The 22,318-nt window shown below is 48.4% G+C and overlaps 1 long non-coding RNA gene across 1 annotated transcript; it reads right to left on the bottom strand.

Annotated features, from left to right (window-relative positions):
- Positions 1-3,541: 3,541 nt before the first annotated feature.
- LOC140689822 (uncharacterized) lies at positions 3,542-8,538 on the bottom strand. Its single transcript, XR_012064945.1, has 3 exons — positions 8,357-8,538; positions 4,999-5,106; positions 3,542-3,694 (listed from the first exon to the last, which is right to left on the bottom strand). It is a non-coding gene; the product is annotated as an uncharacterized lncRNA (long non-coding RNA).
- Positions 8,539-22,318: the final 13,780 nt, after the last annotated feature.

Consider the following 22,318-nt stretch of genomic DNA (forward strand, 5'->3'; position numbering starts at 1 on the left):
CTGTGCTAAGAGCTGAAATTGACCAAAATTAACCACAATTTACCATCCCCTGGAAGTTGTAAGCCTTCAACAGATTCCAGAGTTTCAAAATCATACATCAGACAGATTCTGCTGGTACAACTGTTGTCCAGGTAAGGAGACAGATTCCTGGCACGTCCTACTCCATCATTTTCACAGAATCTTCCTCTAAACTCAGATCTTTTAACAAAAGGTTAGAAAAAGCTAAAGAAGGAATTTGAGAACTAGAAGTAATAGAAATGATCCAGAATGAAACACAGAAACAAATTTTTAAAATGGAAAATATGAAAGAGAGGTTAAGAGATATGGAAAATGGCGTTAGAAGATCAATTTTTTGAATCAGAGTAAAGGAGAGAAAGAATAAGGCAAAGTCCATATTTGAAGAGATAATGGCCAGCAATTTTCAGAACTGATAAAAATTTGGAATATGTTCCTGGGTGGTGTTCCTTGATAAATACATAACAAAATTTGCTCTGTTATCATACTGTTGTGGGTGTTAGTAGGACTTGGGAAAATGTTAGATTTTTATTAAATTAGGATCACATCACCCCACCCCCTGAGTTAAAAATCCAGTGTCAGTTTAATAACACACTGCAAAATCAGCCCCCATTCTGAATGGGAAATGATGATTTACAGCCCTGTTGAAATGGAGGAAAGGAGGTTCTTTAGAACACTCATCTCAGGTTAGGGTTCCTTTGAATTCTCCCAAAAGAGCCAGGAAGTTTCATTTTTTAAAAATCAGTATTATTGATGAAAAAAAATAACAACCTCAGAGGAGGAAACAGAAAATCCCATAAGGTTCTACATCAACCATCTAGGCCAAGGCGCCAGAAAAATTTCACATGCTCTGTCTTGTCATGAGTTACAATCATTGTTCTGGGAATTTTCTCAGGGGCTTGGCATTTTTCCTTATAAACAAAAGTACATATCATTCTTGAAGCTGTCTGATAAGTGGAATGCAAGAAGTTGCAGCATCTCTTCCAGGCCAAAGCACGATGCCCGGTGGTCCCGGTGGTAACAGCCAGGGGTTTGGGTTTCACTTTCCACGCCCCCCTCTCAGGACACTAATGGAGACCACCATCTCCTCAGACCTCTCCAATCTGGCCCCAGGCATCTCACATGTGGACCTCAGAGGGCTTCTTCCTCTACCCCACAGAGTCTGTGTTTTTCTCGGCCTGGAGATAAGGGCTAAATTTTCTGAGGACCTATTAGTGTGGACATGAGCTCCTTGAGATGTCTGGATCAAGTACCCGTGACTGGTACAGCATGTTCCTTATTTGTAAATTAATTCTGGGTTGAAGTTTACAAGATAAAGTTTAATAACCTCTTGGATAAGTGGATGTAGGCTCAGAGATAGTTTAAATAAATCTGACTAAAACGGGAAAGAAATACATTGGCAAGCCCCGCCCCCAGGCATCTTTCCTCTGGTTTCCCTTACTCCCGATCTTCTTTCCGCTCAGTTAATATGATCAGGTAGAGTATCTCTTTGTCATATAGTCTTTTTTTTTAAGTATATCCAGTTTTAGTGTGTCAGTTTATGGTGTACTGCATAATGTCCCAGTCATACATATATATACATGTATTCATTTTCATACTCTTTTGCATTAAAGGTTATTACAAAATACTGAATATAGTTCCCCAAGCTATGCAGAAGAAATTTGTTTTTTATCTATTTTTATATATAGTGGTTAACATTTGCAAATCTCAAACTCCCAAATTTATCCCTCCCCACACTCTTTCCTCCTGTAACCGTAAAATTGTTTACTGTGTCTGCATTATATAGTCTTGATCCCTACGTGCCCTGAGCACAGAACTCTCGATTCTTCTAGAGATGGATTAGGGAGTGTCCTTCCCGTCTGTCGTGTTGTCACCCTTGCTGGTTGTGGTGCTGACCCTTTCTCAGGTTCATACAAGACTGAGGACAATAGGAGAGGTAACAGGTGACACAGGTGTTCTCAGCTACCTTGTCAATCTTCTCATTTGAGTATGAGATCTCCCCTTTCCCAGTTTCTCCTCCACACCAGTTCCTCCCCTGTTCTTCCCCTCCTACCCTTCTTTGCTCATAAACCTTCAGCAATCACTCCCATCCTCTTGAGAATCCAGGTCAAGCTTGTTCCCCTGGCTTCCAAGGTCTTCCTTAGTCTCACCCCAAATCCTACCCTGATTTCCAACTCTCATCTGCTCTAACAGTTCTCAACCAGAGGTGCCCTAGAGGGTGTTTGGGAATGCGTGCAAGCATTTGGATGTCCCAAGGATGGAGGTGGTGACTGGCATTTAGTGGGCAGGGTGCAAGCATGCAGATTGCAATCCAATGCCCAGGACGGTCCCACACACTGAACCATTGTCCCATCCTGGTGCCAGCAATGCCCCTGTTGAGAAACACTGCTTGATTCTAGCCAAACCTGTTCACTCTCCATCCATCCAACCAGTTGTGTATGTTTGTCCCCAATGTTCCCTCCTTTTCTCTCTGCCTCTCTGAGTTCTACCCATTTTCAAGAATTGCCCTGCTGAGATGCCCTCCTGAAGCCATCATCATCAATGACTGAGAAGCTGGCAGGGTTATGTGGACACTGAAGTCACACAGACCTGAGTCTGAGCCTCATTCTGCCACTCCACCCATGTGGCCTGGAGAGAGACACTGCCCCGGCCAAGTCTAGTGTAAAGTATGGGTGATAACAGCACCTCCCTGAGAAGGTTTTGTGAGGATGAGATGCCACACGGTAGCAAAGTGCCCAGCACCACCTGGCATGTGGTACAGCTCCATTCATGCTACATAATTTTTTTATTCCTTTCAACACAAGGTGCATATTCAATAAACACATGTGGAGTTGCCATTCACCCCTAAGACCATCTGCAAGGAGGAAGCATTAGGTCCTGTCAGTCTAGACACAGACCACGTAGGCAGAGACTCATTTTGGTTCAGCCACATAAAGTGTCTTAGTGTGTGAGCCTCTGAGAAATGGCAAAGGAAGAGGCAACTAGAGGGCGGGCAGCACACCCTGAATTTTCACTGAGTGGGAGTGAGTCACTGCCCCTCTGACTGACAGAGAAATTGCCATGAAACAGACTCACATCAAGAATGGGAAGCGATAAATTTGGAAGTTTGAGATTTGCCAAGGTTAACCACTGTATGACAAAAACAGGTAAAAAAACAAATTTCTTCTGTATTGCATGGGGAACTATATTCAATATCTTCCAATAACCTTTAATGAAAAAGAACATGAAAATGAACATATGTATGTATATGCATGACTGGGACATTGTGCTGGACACCAGAAACTGACACGTTGTAAATGACTATACTTCATTTGAAAAAAAAACATATATATATACACACACACACATAGAAGTCACTTTGTCAATACTGGCAAATGACTTCAAAAAACTAACTTGTGTGTGTGATTTGTATATAAATAGGCTCCAAAGCTAATTCCGAAAAAAGCATTTTAAAGAATGTTTTGAACCTACCTTCAATTAGAATCCTAAATAATATGAATCTACATATGCAAATAGAAACCAGATTTTTTTTGTTAAATTCTGAAATTTTTTCCTCTAGTTTTATTGAGGTATAATTGACACACAGTACTACTTAAGTTTCAGGTGTACAGTATAATAATTTGACTCACATGCATCATGAAATGATGGCCACGATGAGTTCAGTGTACATCCATCGTCTCTGATATAGATGCAAAAGAAAAGAAAAAGAAAAAAGAATATACTTAGGGCATAGCAACATCAGCCATCACAAACCAAAATGTTCCTTGTTCTTGTCCCCAGCTGGGAGGCAATCTTAGGATGCTGGCCCAAAAACCATCAAATCCCAAAGGAACCCCCCGACCCATCCAAAGACAGAATCCGTTCTGGAGACTCTCACTGATTTCCATGGCAGGGAACAAACACATGCATTTCAGATTGTTGACAAGGAAGCAAATGGAAACTTTTTTCTGGTCAATCCTCAGTGAATTAGACAATTTTCTTAACTGATTCTCGAGTATCTCAGCCCCCCCCCCCCGGAACAGTGTGCTGAAATGACATTTGTCAGATATGCAAAGTATTCACTCTTTGCATCCTAACAAAATCAGATCCCTCAAACCCTTTTTGGAAAGGAGACAGAGAATAAAGTATACAAATCTACAAAACAACATGGAAAAGAAAAGGGGACATTGTGATAAGCTACTCTTTTGTGGCCCTTTGGAGGCCTGGCAAGGTTACGTGTGTTTTCAGAGCTGTGGCATTGGCTACCATCCAAAATCTGAGAGGCACCTCAAGCCAGTTGGAAGAAAGCACCATTTGGCTAGGAAACGTGGTACCAAGGGAGGCTTTTGGTCCAGGAATTGCAAGGAAAGTAACAATAATGTTAATCGAATGACTAGAATTGGCTTCACACAGGCTGTCGATGCAACAATTGGCAAAGGGTGTCTTTCTGTTTATTTGCACAGTTGACCGAAAATCCTCCTTCCTTCAAATGCATTAACCTCTTGATCTACATGTTCTTAAAACTGGGGAGGTCAGAGATTCCCTTGCAAACACAAGGACCAAAAATTCCTGCAGGCTCACAATTTGCAAGGAATTTAAAAGGACCCTGAAGTCAATCCACAGACCCTGAACTGGAACCTCTGTGCTAAAGTGGGTTTCATTTGTGACCTGTGAACTCAGGGTGGGTGCAGGTGCCTTTCCCAAGAGCCTCAGTGGCAGGGACCAGCCTTCTCTGGGAGCCAGTGGGACTATTTTGATCACGAGAGAAGGACCTTACAGCTTTCCCATTCGCCTTGTGGACGCACCGCACCCACTGCTTACTGTGGAGGCATCGATCCTAACCCACCCAAAGCCAGTTCTCCCAGGGGCCTTCAGGTGTTTAAAGAGTACTGACTGGCATGACCAGACAGGTGGGCCTAAGCCGTGAGGACCTAGGAGCACTCAGATCTGGCCCATCCCCATTGGGTTTCACCTCGTAACTGGTGTGTGAGTGTATGTACGCACATGGACACACGTGGCAATCTCAGGCAGTCTCAATGGCTGGTTGGGCTCATTTCAGCTCAGGTCTACACCTGGACCAGTTCTTCATTTTGGAGCATTTCTGCAAGTGACCTGTGATAAAGACCAACAGAACCAACAAGACAGTGATTTGGCCCAGAAGTGATCCAGCTCACCTCCCTCACAGCCCTCGGGCTCAGAGGGGTCCTCTGGCCCTGCCTAAGGAGGCAGGGAGATGCGCCTCCATGTGACCTGAGAGACGGAGTGCCGGGTCCAGACAAATTCAAGGGTCTCCCCCACACACCAGGTAGATTGACAGGCTCCGAGTCACCCATGTAGACAGATCCCGGCGGAGACCCCAGCCTGGTTTGGTGGTGCTCAGTGTCTGTGCCCCAAATCACAGTCAGAATGAGGCAGTGATCTGGAAAGGGACAGTATAAACCAGCAGATCCCTGCTCTGCATAATGAGCCTGTGACCACTGGCCGCTCTCTGCGTGCTAGGAGATCCCTCCCCCGGGAGATTTTGGGGTCTGCAGGCCTCCCTGATCCTACTCCCAGGGCAAGCACGTGCCTGGTGACATCCTTGTCTTGGAATACTGGCCGTAAGACAAGTGGCTTTTCACCTGATATTTGACTTGGTAATAGGCCACGGCAGCCACTTGCCCCTCAGAGCCACCTGGTGGGTTTGAGGCTCATAGTTCTCCAGCTGCTGGAACAAAATGCCAGACTGGGCTCAAATGCCAGATGGCTACTTCTCAATCCTGGAGGCTGGAAGCCCAAGATCAAGGTTCTGGCGGATCTGGTTCCTGTTGGGAGCCCTCTAACTGGCTTGAAGACGCACACCTTCCTGCTGTGTCCCCACGTGGTGGAGAGAGAGCAGACTCTCTGGGGTCCCTTCCTCTTCTATAAAGGCTCCAATACCATCTTGAGGGCCTCACCCTCATGATCTCTTCTCACCTAATCACCTCCCAAACACCCATCCATAATACCATCACACTGGGGGCTAGGACCTCAGCATATGAACTGGGAGGACACAAGCATTTAGGTTGTAACAAACATTCAGGTTTTATGGCATCGGTGTCAGTGGGGTGCACGAAGCACATCTCCCCACTGTCCCAAACCTGCTCTGGCTGCAGACTCCCTCCCAATGCAGGGGCCAGGCAGGCAAATGGTGCCTGACCTTCCTTTCCTGTGGCTTCTTGGGAGGAGTCAGAAGGGCAGGGAGGCAGTGAGGGGTGGGGAAGCGAGGCTGGCTTTAGTTACGAAGTTGAGCGATGTTAGACCTAGTTAGACCTAGACCTTCCTCACAGCTGGGGCTCAGGGTGGAATAACCCAGGCTTCCTGCTCTGGGCCAAAGAGGAGAGCCCAGACTGTTCCGGGGTCAGCATCTCTGCAGGAATACAAAACGTGGTAGCACTGGAGGCCCGTGGCGATGGCTGAGCTGGGGCCCTGGCTGGGAGCCTGCGACACTAGCTAAGAAGGCTTTGGACTTGAGCTTCTGCCCCAGGTTGTTGGGGCCGCTGCCTCTTCTGCACCCCTGGTTCAGGGTGCTTGATTTATTCTGAGGGTCCATTTACAGTCAGAGGGCCCGAGCCCCTCACTGCCCTGGGGCTCCCCCTTACTTCTCTGATAGCTTCTCTGTCTCTGATGCTCCCCTTCCCTCGCTGCTGCTGTGACATCTGCCCTGGGAATCCAGCTGGCCTGGTGGGTCATTCCCACCAGACGGGCCCGGCTTGAGGGGGATGCTGGAAGCATCTGTCAGTAACAGGACTACCTTCTCCACTTGCATCAGCATTAAAAGGCTGCACAACCCACTTTTCCTGTAATTTGCTCTTCCCGCTCTCCTAAGCCTGGGCCGAGTGATGTAATGAATGCCTCTCTGTCCACCGCTCCCTGCAAGGATTTCTTTGGCAGGCCACGTGGCAGCCTGAGGTCCCCCAGAAAGTTTCCAGTTTGTTCCTTCCATTTCTTTCTTTCCATCACCCTTTCGGTCCATCCTGAGACTTTCTGAATAAATCCAGAGCAGCAAATGCTTGTCTTTGGCTCCCACGGCTCCAGCTGAAAGCTCACCACGGTTCCCTAGGAACCAAGGAGCCTCGGGTTAAGAATCTCTGAGAAACTTACTCAGTTGATTACAACATTGCTGAATTTTTGGCAGAACATATGTTTATCCATTTAACTATCATTATTAAGTTTCTCTCCCACTCAGACTTTTGGCTTTATGTATTATATCATTTTTGGCTGAGTGTGCGTGATTGGGGGGTGGTGCATGGAAGGGTAAAAAGAAGACATTTTCTCCTATTGACTATCATATCATGCTGTGTACTTATATGTTCATTTTTCTCCCAAAGACAGCTATCTCAGAGCGATCCGTGGCACTAAGCAAATATTCCTTTCTTTAAATCAATTTCCTTTTGTTTCCCTCAAAAAGTCCCTTTTATCGCTCCTGCCCTCACCAAGACTTACTCATGCTCAATCACTTCCTACTTGGGTTATAGATAGCTTTTTGTTCATGACTGGTCAAAAATGATGTCTTTTGAATATCTCAGAAACCAGACAGACAGCAGAAAAGGCTGAATCTAGGCTCTGGAAAGTAAAGTATTAGTCATCTGTTTTACTCACTCGTGCAAACACGCTGGAGGATTAAAATCCAGCTTGCTCATCGAGATTTCCAAAGTTCTCATCATCCCAGTTACTCCCATAATTCAAATTAGCTTCACCTGAGATAGACGCCTTCCTTGCCTCGGTGTATCTGCATTTCCTTGGACCATTTCCGAGGGGAGCTGGGATGACCCTCCATGGGAAACCCAGGCCTGCTCACTTCCCCACTCAGATCCAGGGCTCACTTGTCCACGGCCCGGCTGTCTCCAGGGGAGGATCTGTGCTGACACCACGGAGGACCCTCTCGCCCCTGGGGTGCCCTGGCCGGAAAGGACCCCCACATTTGGCTCTGCTATAACCACAGTTCTCTAACACATCCTCTCTGTCTCTTGTTTGCCACCAATCCCCACCAGGATTCCCTGCTCTAAATTTGTTCCCTAGGATGTAGGCGCCAGCCCAGGAGGCTGGAGCCGGGCAATAGCCCACAACGCCCGGGGTCCGTGCTCTCTTGCCTAGCCCAAGCCTGCGCGGTTGGCACGTCCCCCCATGGCTGAGAGCCTGATGGTTTTCTCCTCTGGTAAGCAGCCCTCAGAGAGCAGCCTTCCCCACCGTCACCTGCTTCCCTTCAGGACATGTTCCTGCTGTGGCTGAGAGAGCTCCGGGCCCTCCTGGGTGTGGGGTGGTCCCCGGGAGATGCCCCACCAGGGCTACATTTCCCACCTCCCCTTGTGTCCGGGCAAGACTGCGTGACTGGTTCTCTTACCGAGTCCAAACTCGTTCTGCTCGCCGCACAGCAGGGCAATAGATCAGGAGATGAGGTGTTGGGGCAAGGAATCGTGACTTTATTCAGAAAGCCGGCAGACTGAGAAGATAGGGGACTAATGTCCTGGAGAACCGTCTTTTCCAAGTCAGAATTCAGGCTCCTTTTATTACTAAAAAGAGGAGGGGATGTGGTTGTTGCAAATTTCTTGCTGTCAGAATCCTTTGTTCTTGTAGCTGACCACGTGGGTCAGGTCACAGTGTTCCCGTAAACCTCCAACAAGACAAATGTTATTTTCTATTCTGCAACTTGTTATCTTCATATGAATGGAAAAGTGTTATACCCTTAGAGATCAGAGCCTTGAGAACGGACTGTCCTGTATATTTCAGGCTATAGGCAGCATTCTTTTACAAAAGGTGCAGAACCAGCAAGACAAAGCCTAGGAAACAGAGCGCAGGGTTAAAACCAATGGAACAGACCTAATGTGGAGTCAGAGTTGTTCTTCTCTATTGTAGTTCTTGTGCCAATGGAACGTAAAGCAGACATGCCGAGCATCACTTCTTAAGGAGCAGACGTGACTTGCCCGCCGTCTTCTCTCTATTTGCTGGCTGGACAAAGAGTAAGTCAAAGACCTTGGGGACACCAAAGATACAGGATGGAAGGGTCCCAGCTCCTGACATAACATATGGGAGAAAAGTTGCCCACTGACCAAGAATGCCTGCCTTGGATCATTACACAAGTGAGACATGAGGTCTGTTGTGTGAAGCCCCTGCCATGTGGGGGATCGTTTGTTACAGCAGCCAGTGTTCCCATCACTCCTCCACTGAACATTTTTGGCCCCCTCGCCTCTGGGGCAGCCATCCATCCTCCCAAGGGGCTAATTTCCCCCAGTAGTTGAGACCAGCATCCTGAGGGCCAGTGGCAGTCTGGAACCTCCAAATATTTTGGTGAGGTGGCCTCTCCTGCCCGATGAAGGTTATCCCCAGTCAGTTTCTCTATCCCCCAAAAGATGGGTGAGTGCTGCCAGGGTGCTGGGAGGAGGCTAGGGTTTGCTTCCCACTAGAGGGGAGGCTACCATGGGGTCAGTTCCCCAGGTGCAAAATCTGCACCCTTACCGCACAGTGACCCCACCTGTCTCCACCTCAGTTCTCGTGCCTGCTAAACGAGGTAATGAGGTCTAACCCACAGGGAAACTGTGACGCTTTCAAAGCATCCGCTCCCCAGCGTACCCGGAGCAGAGTGAGGGCTCGGGAAGCGTTAAGCCCTCCCATCTCTGGCCCACTGCTCAAGGAGGAAATTCACACACAGAACCTTAGCCATTTGCCTGAAAATCACCTGGAGAAGCAAAGAGGGAAAAACCCCTAAAAACCCAAGCTGGCCAGGCCGACTGCCCATCCCGGCTGAGGTGAGCTCGGCAGGCCTCCCACATTCCAGGGAGGTGAGTGACCTGGGCCTCGTCAGGAAGGCCACCCCAGACCCAGCCTGAGTGCTCTGCTCTTCAAACTCCCAGCCATACCCAGAGCCCCAGAAAGGGCCACAGGTGCTGCATAGAGCCCCTGGTCCCCTTCACGCCATATCTAGGCCCGCCTGGTGACAGGATGAAGCCGTCCTTCTTTAAGAGCGCCTTAAAATGGCCCTGCTGGGGCTGTGTTCTCCTCCCACTGCAGATGCAGAATCAGCACTAATCCTCGACTTACGGGAATGCTGCCCAGGGCTTCGCTCTGGAACCCGCACCACTACCTTCCCACAGCTGTCTGACGCGGTGACACGCTGGCTGTCTTCCCGGAGGGCTCCAGCGCTCCATCCTCTGGGCCGGCCCTCCCCTTCCTGGTGTCGCCCTCCACCTCTCCTTGCGCACCTGGGCAGCCAGCTGGGTGTCCTACAGGCCGCCTCTCACCCTGAACAACTCAGCTGGAGCATCCGCTGGAAGCCAGGCTCAGTGCCTGCTTGTCATCTGTCACCTTTCCAAGGCCCTGGCCTTTGTAAAAATCCTTCCACCTACCTGAACACTGCTTTCCTTCCAGAAGGTCAGCTCTCAGCAGAACACAGCCAACGAACCAAAGTCCACGGGTACCAAAGTGGTGACACCGAAGAGTGACTCAGAACCTCTCCTTTAAAACAGAATCAGACACTGAATGATTATGTCAGACCTCTACCCCCCTCCAAACCCTGAGCCTCCCATCAGCCAAGGGAAGCTCTGTTTGGGGGAGAGGTGGTGGAGGTTTGAAGCTGTGAGCTTGTGAGCGGAATCACCATTTCTTTATACACAGGGCACCTGGGGGCTCGGGCTGGCCATCAGCCCTCCCTTCTCAGCAGGGTGGGGGGCCAGGAGTAAGCGGAAACATAAAAACATCACCTCCATTTTTGCCCTGAATACGTGCTTCACTGAGGCAGCTCTTCCCAAAAAGACTGGCCTGGGCCCACTCTGCAACCGGGCCTGAGCACCTCCCGAGGCCAGCTTCCAGAATAAAAAGGGAGAAGCTGACTTCTGGTGGCAGACCCCTATTGTCTCCTTCCTGGGGCGAGCCTAGATTGTCTTCCAGAGCCACCTGGCAAGCCAGAAGCATCTGCTGAGGATGGACAGAGGAAATCTTTCCTGTCTCTTCTCTGCAGATAGAAGGACTCTCACTAGTGCCCCAATGCCTCCAAGTGGCCCACACACCCCAGCCAGGCCTCCAAAATTAAAGGGGCGGCTCACGTTTTAAACAGGGAAAAGGGAGAGGAAAGTTCATGTGGACTGTAGCTCTGCAGGACAGTGTGGGTGTTACCAAGTCCAAACTCATTCTGCTCGCCGCATGAGAGGCCAATAAATCGGGAGACAAGGTGTTGGGGCAAGGAACAGCGACTTTATTCGGAAAGCCAGGAGATGGAGAAGAAGGGGGGACTAATGTTCTGGAGCACTGTCTTCACCACGTCAGAATTCAGGCTCCTTTTATATTAAAAAGGGGAGGAGGCGTGGTTAGTTGCTATAAACATCTTGACATCAGACTCCTTTGTTCTTGCAGCTGTCCGCATAGGTCAGGTCATGACGTGCCTGTAAACATCCAACAAGACAAATGTTATTTTCTGTTCTGCAACTTTTTATCTCTATATGAAGGGGAAAATGTTACACCCTTAAAGGTCAGAGCCTTGAGAACGGGCTCTCCTATATATTTCAGGCTCTAGGCAACATTCTTTTACAAAAGGTGCAGAACCAGCCTGACTAAGCCCAGGAAAGAGAGCACAGGGTTAGAGCTAACGGAACAAACCTAATATGGAGTCAGATTTGTTTTTCCTTATTATATGGGGGACAAAAAAGAATTCAGGAATAGAACCAGGACCTGCTCTCCAATGGCCCCATACTAACTTTTGGTAAAATCTCAGCCATAGCCGGGTCCACAGGAATGTGACCCCTGCCTGCCTAGATGAACCCCAAGAGACTTGGATGATTAGACAAGACTCTGTTAGAATCCATAATAAGAGATTCGGCAAAGAAGCAAGACTTAGCATTTGAGGCTAGTGCAGTAACTTAGGCTAGAAATGCCAGTTTCTTGTAAAATTACAGGTCCAGTCTTTCCTGCCTGATGATAAAATGTTAGCAAGCATGGAAAGCATTCTTCATTGGTCAGTGCTGCAAAACTGTAACAGAAAATGACGAATCTGACTCCATGTTAGATGGTTCCTTTGGCTTTGATCCTGTGCCATTTCCTAGGCTTAGTCTCGCTAGCTCTGCACTCACGTAAAGATAACAAGTTGCAGAGTAGAGAATAACATTTGCTTTGTTGGAGGTTTTGCAGGAGCACCATGACCTGGCCCACGTGGACAGCTGCAGGAATAAAGAATTCCTACACTGAGAAGTTTACAACCACCACAGCCCTTGTCCTGTTTTTTTTGTATAAAAGGAGGGTATGTTCTGATTGCAGCAGGATGGTTCTCCAAGACATTAGTCTGCCATCCTCTGGGTCTGCTGGCTTTCCAAATAAAGTCTCTATTCCTTGCCCCAACACCATGTCTCCCGATTTGTTGGCCTGTCGGGCGGCGAGCAGAACGAGTTTGGACTTGGTAACAAAACTATCGACTTCAGAGTTTTTCAACAAAAACAAAATTCTCAGGTGGCATTTAGGTAGATCAGTGACATCAACTGCTTCATCACCGAAATCTAATGAAAGAGAAAGGCCTGGTTTGGAGGGAGCCGCACTTGAGCGAGCAGCTCCATTGCTGGTGACTTCCCAAGGCCCCTGGCCAGCTCCTACCCCGACGTCAGGCCCCGAAGGCAGGGCGCATGTCTGACACGCCCCTGCGGGAGTGGGAATTGCCACCCCAGATGGCTGTCTGTGTCCCTGTGTGCAAAGTTTGGCCTAGTGTCTCAAGTTGCTCCCTTTTCAAATGACACAGAGAGGACATTTTGAAAGGACATGCCGTGTGGTCTGTGAAAGAGGCAGGGACCAGCGTCATCCTGGGAACACACACAATGTGAGTCATGGCAGTTAGGAGGAAAGTGGGTGAAGCCTATGATCCCATGACACTTCCTGGACAATCTCTTCCTCTCTGTCTCCCTTAATCTGGTGATGACGTGTGAGGGCTTCTAGAGAATGGATTGTGCCACATTTTAATCACATCTCTTCACTAAGTGTTATAACCCAGTGCTCATTGTCCTTCCACTGTCTGAAGAACTTTGTGTCAGGCACCAGGTGCTGGATGAATAAGACACACGGGGCCCAGGTCTGTGGTGGGAGAGTCCCATCAGCAGGGACTAAAGAGACCCCACCTAGCCTGGGGGTCAGAGAAGGGCTGGGCAGGATGAGAGGTCTCAGCTGAGGCCTGCAGGAGGCACAGGGTTGGACCAGGGGAAGAGAGAGTGTGAAGTGCCCAGCACAGAGGGCAGCAAGAGAGGGGGAGGTGTCTGGGGAGGGGGCCAGGATGATGTGGCCTAGAGAAGAGCCAGGCCCAGGCCAACAGGAGTTTGAATGTCACCTCCAAGAGCAATGGCAGGACACACCTGTCACATGATGTCATTTGGATGTGGTTGACTCTGAGATGCCATCAACTTTAAGCCACAGTCCGCTGCAGAAATGTTCAAGTGTAAAACAGTGTGCACATTGGAAGATAAGAAGCGGAAGGCAAGCCAAGCCCCCGTGGGGGTGTGAGGCGGCCCCAGGCAGCGCAGGTCCGGGGCAGGAGGGGCTGCGGAGACGAGGCCACGCTGAGCACCACTTTGGGGCGGCAACCTTGCGCCCCTTTGTTCTAGCCCCTCAGTGCTTCTGTCCAGGCCAAATCAGAAAAGGAAGACTCAAGGCCTGGCTTAAGATTTCTTCAAAGTCCAGAAAGTGTCCAAGAGTGGGGTGTGAAGATAAAAGGGGCCTGTGTTCTTCCTAAGGGGGCATTTGTCATATGGGCCCCACCCGCACCACAGAGCTGCCTGTCTGACCCCAACTCACAGTGCCCCCAAACCGTCCCCAGCTCTGCCCGCACCCCCGCAGGGAGGCAGTGGCTGCCTGCCCTCCCGCCGGCGCTCAGTGCTCACCCGTATTCCTCTGTTTGTGTCTTACCCACGTTTTGATGATTCTGAAATCATGACGCCTCTTCCAATCGATGCGGACCTTGAAGGTGATGGTGTTTTACCCCCTGAGAAGCCGTCACACTGCTGGTGCATCTTAGTGTCATCCACAGTCTAGCTTTCGACTCTGGAATATTCAGTCATCCACAGGCCCAACAGATCATGCCGAAGGGACTGTGTGACTTACTTTAAAAAAAAAAATAGAGCAGTAGTACTTTATTTATTTTTTTAATACTGCCGTCTCCAACTCGTCTCTCCTTTTTGCAGATGTGCACAAGAACCACTTATAAACAAATCCCAACCTCTATTGGGTAATTCCTCTTAAAAAGAAAAATATTGAGGAATAGCTGATGCTTACAGGAATTCAGAGTCCCAGATAGTCTGGGGATTGCCTTTTGCACCCACACTGAATAGTCCGGCTTCTGCAGAGGGAGAAATGACACCAGCGAAGCAAGGCTGGGCATTTATTTGGCTCTCTGCAGTTGGCTCTGCTTGCTGGCTGTCAGTTGATGGTGCCCATTGACACCCAGCAGCTTAGTAATCTTCACAGTAACCCGGTGACCACTGTTTGGATGTGAAAACTGAGTCTTGAGGACCGAGGGGGCTGCCTGACCATGCAGCATGGAGGTGTGCGGTCAGGGCTTGAATGCAGGTGCATGTAATTCTGCAGAGTCAGAGATGCCCGAGGGCCCCAGCATCCTTGGTGCTTTAACCCATGATGCAAATCAGCTTTCCTTAATGCTCTTTCTGGGAAGAAATGACATGCATGAGTCACCCACCGCCATGCAGCACTTCTGCATTCAGGAGGGTCCCTCTGTGGGTCAGTTCATGAGGCTGTTTTCTTTCTTTCCAACTATGTGCTGGGAACAGCTCCTTGGCAGAGCTTACCACTTTCTGGGGCCTTCCAGATGGTAAACAGTGAGGTCCAGGCTGATAGGTCAGCCTCCCACCCAGCTCGCCTCACCCAGCCCAACCAGTGCATCTCCGCCTGGAGGTGGAAGGATCTGGAGCCGCCTCAATTTCATCCCTCTGTTACCGAGTTCTGCTCACCGCACGACAGGCCAATAACCTAGGGGATGAGATGTTGGGGCAAGGAGTAACGACTTTATTCGGAAAGTCAGCAGACTGAGAAGATGGCAGACCAATGTCCTGGAGAAGCATCGTCCCCAAGTCAGAATTCAGGCTCCTTTTATACTAAAAAGAGAAGGGGGTGTGGTTGGTTGTTGCAAACTTCTCAGTATCAGAATCCTTTGTTCCTGCAGCTGTCTGCACAGGTCAGGTCATGGTGTCCCTGTAAACCTCCGCCCAGACTCTACTCTCTGTTCTGCAACTTTTTATCTCTGTATGAATGGGAACATGTTGTACCCTTAAAGGTCAGAGTTTTGAAAATAGGTTCTTCTGTCTATTTCAGGCTCTAGGCAACATTCTTTTACAAAAGGTGCAGAACCAGCCTGACTAAGCCCAGGAAACAGAGCACAGGGGTAGAGCCAAAGGAACAGATCTAAGATGGAGTCAGATTTGTTCTGACTGGACCTCCACCTGCCCTCCTTCTCCAGCCCTGGAGGCTGGAGCCAGGGTGACAGCCAGGGAGGTACTAGGAACGCTCGCTGGTTTGCTCTGCTTCTATCCCCTGTGAGGACTGGAATGGGGCAGGGGTGGCCTCCGCCGTCTCCCCAGCCCAGTGTGCCATGACCCTCCCGTCCTCACACAAATCTCAGACCAGAATGGGTTACAATATCCAGGTCAGTACCTCAGCCAGCAGCCAGCTGGGCAGAGGGGTGCTTGTCCCCTCTCTCGGGCACCATGGGCTCCAGGAGGAATACCTACCCAGTGTCCACCTCCCTCTCTTGGCTGGGGAGGGAGAGGCACAAAGGCTGCCCCTCCTGCCAGGCTGCCTGCACAACCTTAGCCTTCGTCTCCTGCTCCCAAGTCCTCTCTTCCTACAGACTGAGGGGCAGGGCTGGGGGGACTGGTGTCAGGACACTGATGGTGGTCAGGCAATTCTGGCCACTCTTAGGAAGGCTTCAGGGGACTCCCTTTCCACCACGGAGAACCCAGGCCTCCCATTTACAGGAGCGGCCTTGTCCCGAGCCCAGCCCAGGAAAGTCTGCTGCTTAAAAGGAGGGGTTCGGTAGGCAGGGAGCAGAGCTGACTCGCCTCTGTTCCCAACCAGTAGCTTAGTTCCCAGCCTTCCCCTCTTCTCCTTCTGATCCGAAGCACGGGTTCGTGCCTGTTACTGCGAGGACTGCAGCCCCACTTTTTCACAGCCTCCTATCACTTTGCTGAGCCAGCTTTGAAAGGTGAGCTCTCATCTTTCCCATCTGAATCTGGTGTCGAAAGACACTGTGGAACTTGACTAGACCAAGGAGGCCTCAGACAGGTGAGGTTTAACATGACGACTGTTACGGGCTGATCCGTGTCCCTGACCCCAATTCCTAGGTTGAGGTTCTAACCCCCCGTACCCCAGAATGTAACCTTATTAGGAAACAAGTCTTTGCAGATTTAACCAAAATAGGTTATTAGGGTGGGCCCGAATCCGATGTGACTGGTGTCCTTACACAACGGGAAAATTTGGATGCAGAAAGACAGGTGTACAAGGAGGAGGCCATGTGAAGATGAAGGTGAAAATCAGGGTGATGTTTCTGCCAGCCAAGGATCACCAGAGACGGCCAGCAAACCACCAGAAGCCGGGAGAGACGTCTGGAATAGATGCTGCCCCACAGCCCCCAGAAGGAACCAACCGTCCTGACCCCCTGACCTCAGACTTCTGGGCTCCCGAACTATGAGGCAACCCCCTTCTGTTGTTCGTGGCCCCAGGCTGTGGTGATTTTGTCGTGGCAGCCCTAGCAAACTAGCACAGTGACCAACGTCCCGGATTCTCCAGAAAAGCTACAATTCCAAATGTTCTACACTGGGGTCCTCAGAAGCTGCCATGATGCTCCAGAAATTTACATTTCAGCTAGAAAAGATTCTTTCCCGAGCTGCCTCCCAGGCTCCCAAATAGCATACAAACCCACTGAGGGACCATACATTTTGACTGAGGGTTCAGGATAGATGGACACCGCGTGTGCAGATCCACCCACACAAGCCTGCCTCATCAGGACTCACTTTCCCCAGCAGGGAAGCAGCCATGTTTCTTCCTGCTCTCCAAACACACGTGACAGTGTCGGGGCTGTTCCATCCCGAGGAAGGCCAGGCACATCCCTGCGCTGTCCATAGACCAGCAAACCCTTTTTAGACAGAAGACTTTTCAAACCCCACAAGAGTGAGCCAGCACGCACAGGGAAGCTTTTGGCTTGGGGTGCCAGTTCCTGCTCTCAGACACTGTCCTCCACATCAGCTGTGTGAGGGCACGGGAGGCCAGCCCCGGATGAAGCGCCACATAGGCCAGTGCCATCAGACCCCTGGAGGGGCTCCTTGTTGTAGGTCACCGCCTCTCTGTGCTTGAACACGTCTTGACCCTGCTGGCTGTGATTGGCTCCATCACAGTGACACAGTTAGGATGGCTCTAGTAAAACCAAGTATTGGTCTTCTTGGAGGGTGGGAGGGCATGTCCAGAAAACTGAGAGGTGGCGTTTATGCACCATGAAGTTTCTGGAGCCAGAAAGCCACAGGCATTTGATTGGGTGGTGCTGTTCAGTTTAGGTGTGGATGCCAGGCTCTCCTGCTGTTGCCTGTCATTTCCCAGATGGGCTGACAAGGAGCTGAACACCTCTGCAATGTGAGCAGCACCAGAGGGTCAACCAGAAGCCTTGGCGGTCCTGGTCTGAGTGCAGAAAACAATTCTCAGTGATATGTGCCCAGCTGGCTTCCATCAAAACCCAACCCACAGTGGCTGGTGCTTTGAGGCACGTCACCTGGGCTCTGGGTGAAAGGTTAGAAATGCCCCAGTAACGTCGGCAGAGGACTCAGACCAAATGCTGCTTCACCTGCAGTAGAGACTCCAAGAGTGTCTAAGATGGACAGACACAGGCCACCATCTCACCTCCACCACTTCCCTGCCAGGGGACTTTGGGCAAGTCATTTAGCCCCTCTGGGCCTCAGCTTCCCCATCATCACCCTGTGGTATTAGAGCGCCTACCTCGTAAAGTCATTGTCAAAGGTTCAAAGAAATAGAGAGTGAACAGTAAGCACACACGTGCACATGCACACACCCAGGCACCAGCCCTGCAGACGGTCTTCAGTAATCACAGCTGTCAGGTCACTGAGCCAGCAGGGCCCCGAGGAATCATGGAGTGTAGGGGGAAGCGACAGCCCGGGGTGCGGGCGCACTCAGGGCAAAGTGGACCCCAGCACCCAGCCTCCCTCCCCACCCTGGGGGCCCGGCGCCCTCACACAGAGCAGGGACCTTGCATATCCTCAGGCTTTCTCTTTATTAGGCCCCAGTCATTCCCAGTGTCAGGAAAGACAATTTTCTTTAATACATGAGTCTCTTATTACAGGAAGGAAACAATTTAAAAATGGCATCGAGGAAGGGCCATTTAGGTTGGGTGGGAGCCTGGCTGTGGAACCATACTCAGTCCTCCGCTTTCCCACTGACATTTTTGTGAGGGTTTTTTTGAGGAATGGGGGTGTGTGTGTGTTTAAACACAAACAAGTCTGAGTCACAGAATTTAAAACCCAAGGAAAGGAATTTTCAAGGGAGTCTCTTCAGTTCCAACTCTGTGGGACCAGCTAACTCGGGCGATCTATTTACTTTGTTATTCTGTTGTTGGCCTGAAAGTTGAAATGTGGGATTAGAGAAAGGGGTGGGGGGAGAAAAAGGAAAAACCACCATGTGTAAAGAAAGGAGGAACAGAACCATCCATCCAGACCCAAACAAACACGCCCGCAGGCCTTCCCCTCCACCAGCTGGCCCGTTGCCTCACCTCACTTCAGCCTGGAGTAAACACGCAGGGAAGGGAAATGCGCGTCGGATGCAGGGCTGAGCATCACCAAACACCAGCTCAGTCCTGGAGGGGACATAAGAGATTCCCAGCCTCTGCTAAGTGGCCAGATGTTTTCCTCATTAAGGCTCTCCTAGGGTAGAAATGATTCTTGCCTGTTTAACACCAGATTAGTAGTCCTTCTTCAAGGCCTAGGAACCGTCTACTTTCAATTGCCCTTAGAGACAAAACTCTTAAAATGTATGCTCGTACACAGCATCGTCTATGCAATGTTTACCCTGAATCCGGCCTTTCACTGACCTCCAGCTTCCAGGAAATACCAAAGGTAGATGATGAACAAGCCAAATGACACCAGAAATAAACAGTCACACAAATCCAGATTATGGGACACTCTCCAAGGCAACTCTTCTAGGCTCTTTAGTCAATCTCATGAGAATAAAAATTAGATAGAGAGATAGATAGAGAGATAGATAGATAGATAAGGGCATGGGGCAATGTTCTGGACCAAAATAGATCAAGAGAGAAACAACCAAATGCCATGTGTAAACCTAGATTAGATCCTGATTAAAAATAATATCAAATTAGTTATTACATTAGAATATGAAATCAACATTATTTCCTTAGGAATGGTGTCGACATCATGTTTATATTGAAAAATGTCTTTATTTTTGGATACAGGGTGAAGTATTTAGGCGTGAAGTGTCATGATGTCTATGACTTGCTCTTAAATGGCACAAAAGAAGGTATGTATGTACGTACACATAGGGATAAAGCAGTGATGTCAAAGCCCCCACAGTTGTTGGATCTACATGGAGGTATTCATTGTATAATTTTTTTCTACTTTCTTGGTGAAAACATTCAAGCTGAGAAAAGAAAAAAAAAGCAAAGTGAAAATAAGAAAACCAAGATAATAAAAATAAATCAAACAAAAAAATTTTAAAAAAAATTTTAAAAAGGAGGGAGAATTCATTGTAATTAGAAGACACGCATTTCACTACTTTACCTTCTGAAAAAGCACAGTGGAGGAAATATTGCCTGCGGGCACACGTGCACGACTGAACTATTAGAGTCATCTCCCAGTATCTGTGGAGGGTTGGTTCCAGAACCCTACAAGTACCAAAATTCGTGGATGCTCAAGTCCCTTACATAAAATGACATAGTATTTGCATATAACCCACGGCACATCCTCCCATATACTTTAAATCATCTCTAGATTACTTATAATACCTAATACAATGTCAGTATTATGTGACTGGTTGTCAGTAAGATGTAAATATTATGGACGTAGTTGCCTGTGGGCAGCAAATTCAAGTTTTGCTTTCTGAAACATCCTGGAATTTTTTTTCCTGAATATTTTCCATCTGTGATTGGTTGACTCTGCAGACTTGGAACCCGTGGATCTGGAGGACCAAGTATACTAATGAAACAAGGAAAGAGCTGCATTCTAAAATCCCAGGGCAGGTGAGTGGTGACTTCTCAGGAGGAAGGAGGAGCATGGATGTCAATAAACATTATTGTCAGTATTCTAGTCCTTAGGCTGTGCGGAGGCTTGATGTCTGTAACGTATTACAAATAACTGACACAAATAAAATGGGAGAGGGTCATGCACGAATTGTTGAGGAGAGCTCAAATGTCGAATAAAATCAAATATTGCCCAGTTTCTGTTCTTAGTTATGTGGATGATGAGAAAATGTCCTCGTGTAGAAGTTTTCAGTCTTCTGAACACTGATGCAAACAATTATACACATTATGTGGTGTTTCTATTTATCCTCTTACTCATTCCACAAATATTTACTGACAGTCTGCTCTATGCCCGGTGTGTAGTACGCATATACACATATATGTAATTTACAGAGGGTCTGCTGTATTCCAGCTACATAATATGTGTGTACCTGATATATACAAATACATAATATATATTTACTGGGGGTCTGCTGCATTCCAGGAATATATACATAGATCGAAGGCTATGAAGAAAAACATAAAGGGTACAGAGGGAGCTGGGAGCCTGACCAGGGCGAGCTCTCTGAGAAGGTGACCTTTGGGCAGGCCTGAAATGCCTGATCCAGCTGCCAAGTATTCTCAGGGCAGGAGTATTCCCAGTAGAGAGACAGTAAGTGCAAAGGGCGATTGTGGGACAGGAGGGTGTTCGGTGTCAGGGAACACAGTGGGTCAGAGCAGCTCCAGTGATGTGATAACAGGTCAGAGAAGGTTTTGAAACCATCATAAACACTTCAGATTCAGAGTGTTGAAGTAATCAGTGGGTTTTGAGCAGGGAAGCAATGTATCTGATTTGTGTTTTTAAAGGTTAAAGCTGGGTAATTCTCTTGAACAAGTCAACCAGAATATGATTGTGTCCACGAAGGCAGGGGTGACATTCAAAACACTGAGCAACCTGCGAGACAAGGGCACCGACCAATCAGAGCTGATGCTGGTCTTGCACAAGAGCCAGGAGAGCCCCTGCTGGGGCAGGTGGCCAGTCCTGGAGTTGAAGGATCTGGGTGAGGTCTCCAAGGTCGAGGGCAGGGGCAGTGGGGGCAGGGGGCTTTGGTGGGCTCAGGGAATGCCTGATGCCCACCTGCAGGGAAGTGGTCACTATTTTAACAAAAGACTGGGTAAATACACACCTGTATAAGGATATAATGAATAGATATAAGACTACATCATATCTTTGTCTAAAGCAGCCAGGATGGTGCTGGAAGTTTAAGGAAAGCCAAGCAAGGTCATCAATGAGCAGGTCTGCTTCTTCCCCAGCCCCATTTATCATTTAAGAATCATCCATTCACCCAAGTGTCCATTCAGTTACGCATGGACTCAATCGATTTTGAGCTGCTGGTGTATGTCAAATGTAGTTTTCAGTGCTGAGGACGTATCAGTGAACAAGATAGGGAATGTCATCGATTTCATGTTTATATTTTAATGTGGACAATTAAAACATACATATCAAGCAAAATCCAGCCGAAGAAAATGAAAGCTCTTGATGATACAGTGGTTGAGAAGCAGGTTGGATACTTTAGATTATAGAAAGAAATTAGCAAGAAATGGACAACACAAAAAAATGAGTCCCCCAGTCCTTGGAGAAGTGCCTGGCACATGGAAGGGCTTAACACACATGAGTTGAAAGAAACAAATGAATGTGGAATATTATTTAGCCATTAACGAGAATTGGGTATATCTAAATATCACCACGAAAGGGTCTCTATGAGTAGAGATAAGCTTCAGAGAGATCATTTTTTCTGTTTTATTTTTAATTGAAGTATAGTCAGTTTACCATGTTGTGTCAATTTCTGGTGTGCAGCAAAATAGTTCAATCGTACATATATATACATACATTCGTTTTCATATTTTTTTCATTATAGGTTACTGTAAGATATTGAATATAGAGGTCATTTTTTATAAAGCTAAATGCACACATGGACTCACAGAGAAAAGAGCTGTTAGAATCCACACTCCATGGTTAACACCGGGAGGAGGAGAAGAGACTTCCAGTCTTTACTTAATGTATATTGATAGTGTATATTTTAAGAATATACATTTTGAAAT

Source organism: Vicugna pacos, chromosome 27 (assembly GCF_048564905.1).
Source record: "Vicugna pacos chromosome 27, VicPac4, whole genome shotgun sequence".
In the NCBI taxonomy this organism is placed as follows: domain Eukaryota; kingdom Metazoa; phylum Chordata; class Mammalia; order Artiodactyla; family Camelidae; genus Vicugna; species Vicugna pacos.